Below are 3196 nucleotides of genomic sequence, written 5' to 3' on the forward strand. Positions count from 1 at the left end.
CCTTGGAAACCCTATTGGGCAGTTCTCCTCTTTGGAATTGACTAGGTAGCAATGCGTATGGTTATACTATGAAAAAGAAAAAGAAAAAAAAAAAAAAATGTAAGCCATTCTTTCAGATAACTTGTCCCAAATGTTTGGAATTACTTTTTTAGAGTGTTTTAATCATATGTTACTCTGTGAACCAGATTCTAATTGCATTCATTGAGACGAGACGGAAATCAGAGTTGATATTTGTTTAAAGCTTCCTGTGGATTCTGGTTCATAGTTAGGACTGAGAGGCATTGTTCTAGATTGGTAGATTCTGAGGAAACATTAGGATTTTTGTTGTTGTTAAGTGCCTTTGAGTTGGTTCCCACCTGTAGTGACCTTGTATAGGGTTTCCTAGAAGCGGCTAGTGAGCATGAACCATCGACCTCGTGCTGCAAACTGACTTTGCAGTTCAGCGCTATACCTGGACTCCACATTAAGATTACCTGGGGGTTTTGAAGAATGCCTCTGTTTATTATATATTTACCCTAGGCATAATTCTTGTCTTTGTTCTACCACAAACTATTTCCATAACCAAAGCCTAAATTCATTGGCATCAAATCAATTCTGACTCACAGTGATCTTATACAAGGTTTGTTGTTGTTATTGTTAAGTGCTGTTGAGTCTGTTCTGATCCATAGTGACCCTGTTTAGGATTTCCTAGAAATGGCTGGTGAAGACTGCAAAGTTTTACAGGAGCTCACAGTCTCATCATTCTCTTGCAAAGTGGCTGGTTATTGAACCTCCAGCCTTGTGATTAGCCGTCCAACACTTCCCAATAGCGCCACCAGCAATGGGCAAGTGAGCTAAATTTTTTGTCCTAAATCAGCTCATTTGGTGATTGAAATAAAAAATGAATCTAAAATTCTGGGACCATTTCCTTAATATCACAGGGCAAGGTTTAATGGGAAAATAGAGGCCCCATTTTCTTTACACTTTTAAGAAAGTCACTTCACTTTTTTTTTTAATTTTTAAAATTTTTTGTTTACATTTCCAACCCTCACAGTCAGTCCTGATAGTAATTATTCACTGTTGTGACATGACTGCCATCCCCATCACCTTTCATCAGCCCCGCCCTGACAGATTGGATACTACTCAGTGGAGATTCTACCTTCCTCCACACCCTCTGGATCTAGGCTCTCTCTTGAAAGCTTGTAAGCCAGTCACTTCTTGTCTTTGTAGCCTGTCGTTTTGGGTAGCCACTGTCCTCCACTTTTAATCAATCTTGGTTTGTAAGATGGCCAGTGAGTAACAACTTTGTTGCATTTCTATAGTCTCAGCACACATTCTCAATGTACAAAAGAAATGTAAAGAACTGAGTAATAAATAATAAGAACAAAACTCACAGCCTGACTGGGAACCAATGCTTTTGAATTTCTTGAGTGGAAACTAGCAAGGATATAATTTCCTTGGAAATTAGAAATATCACCCTGGGGTTTCGCTTGGACTTTCTTACACCTTCAGACAGCAGCAAAGACAGTAGTAGATGGAATATTGTTCATTATTTCATTATTTATGCATTTGGGGTGTTTCGGTTGTTTTTAGCATATTCATTCCACACATATTTAAGCACACATATCTGATTTTGGCATTTGATTTGTGTTTGGAATAAGCTGGGTGCCGTGCAGACCTTCACAAAGCATTTTAGATAAACATAATAATTCACTCTATTTATCAAATGGAAATACACAGACTCCTAATAGCCATGTATTTGCTAGAAGATTTTTAGATTTTATGTGTACATTTTGGTAATTATCTGTAAGCCATCAAATATGCATATTCTGAACCATCTGGAAGCTGACCTGCTAAACAAGAGTGCGCTTTTAGGGTCCATTTTGGTAACTTTGGCACCACAAATTACAACTTTAATTGTTATTGACTAAAAAAGAAAATGTGGGCATTGATGGTTCGTTGATAGAATTCTCATCTTCCATCCAAGAGACCTGGGTATTATTTCTAGTCAGTGCACTTCATGCATAGATGCCACCTGTATCTCAGAGGAGGATTGCATGTTGCTAGGGTGCTAAGAAAGTTTTAGCAGAACTTTCAGACTAGGCCCAACTAGGGAGAAAGGCCTGGTGATCTATTGCTGAAAAATGAGCCATTGTAAACCCTATGGATCACAACTGCCTGATCCCATTGTACATGGGGCCACCATTTGGCAGAGAATAGCACAACAGTACTTAACAAAGAAGAAAATAAATAGAGGCAGGTCTTATTTGTCTACATAGAGGGCAAATCAAATCACATCAAATGAAAATGTCAAAATTTGTATCATGCAGTAATCTAAACTGAGAAAAGCATTACCAGACCATGTTGCTGCATCATGAGCAGAGTAAAGAGGCGTTCTGAGGAGCCTGTGCTTTTGAAGTACTTAGTAACACCTTTATGAAATTTAGTTCTAGAAAATCATCGTCTCTGTTAGCATTCAGTTATATTCCATTTTGGATGACACAGTCTTTTGTAGCTTTGTTTTTACTTAAGTTTAAATTTTGGTTTACAAATTTATATAGATTTGTGATAGCACCTAATTAGTAATTATTGTTATTAAGTGCTGTCGAGTCCCTTCCAACTCATTGTGACCATGTTTAGGGTTTCCAAGGAGCAGCTAGTGATGTTCAACCTCATAACAGCCTCGGAACGCAAGAAAACATTCAAGCCTCAACTTTCATTATTGAAAGATTCTCTGAGCAAATTATTGAATAATGCAGAAAGCATCAAGAGAAGATGGAAGAAATACACAGAGTCATTGTATCAAAAGCAAATGGTTAATGTTCAACCATTTCAAGAGATAGCATATGATCAAAAGCCAATGATACTGAAGGAGGAAATCCAAGGTACGTTAAAGGAATTGGCAAAGAACAAGGCACAAGGAATTGATGGAATAAAAATTGATTTCTTTCAAGAAAGTGAGGTGGCACAGGAGGCACTCACTCATCTTTGCCAAGAAATTTGGAAGACAACTATCTGGCCGACTGATTGGAAGAGATCCATAAAGGTTCCAAAGAAAGGTGACCCAACGGAATGAGGAAATCATTGGACAGTCTCTTTGATATCCCATGCGAGTAACATTTTGCTAAAGGTAATACTGAAACAGCTACAATCGTACATTGACAGAGAACTTCCAGAGGTTCAAGATGGATTCAGAAGAGGCCCTGGAACGAGGGAT

Source organism: Chrysochloris asiatica, unplaced genomic scaffold (assembly GCF_000296735.1).
Source record: "Chrysochloris asiatica unplaced genomic scaffold, ChrAsi1.0 scaffold00057, whole genome shotgun sequence".
Taxonomy (NCBI): Eukaryota; Metazoa; Chordata; class Mammalia; order Afrosoricida; family Chrysochloridae; genus Chrysochloris; species Chrysochloris asiatica.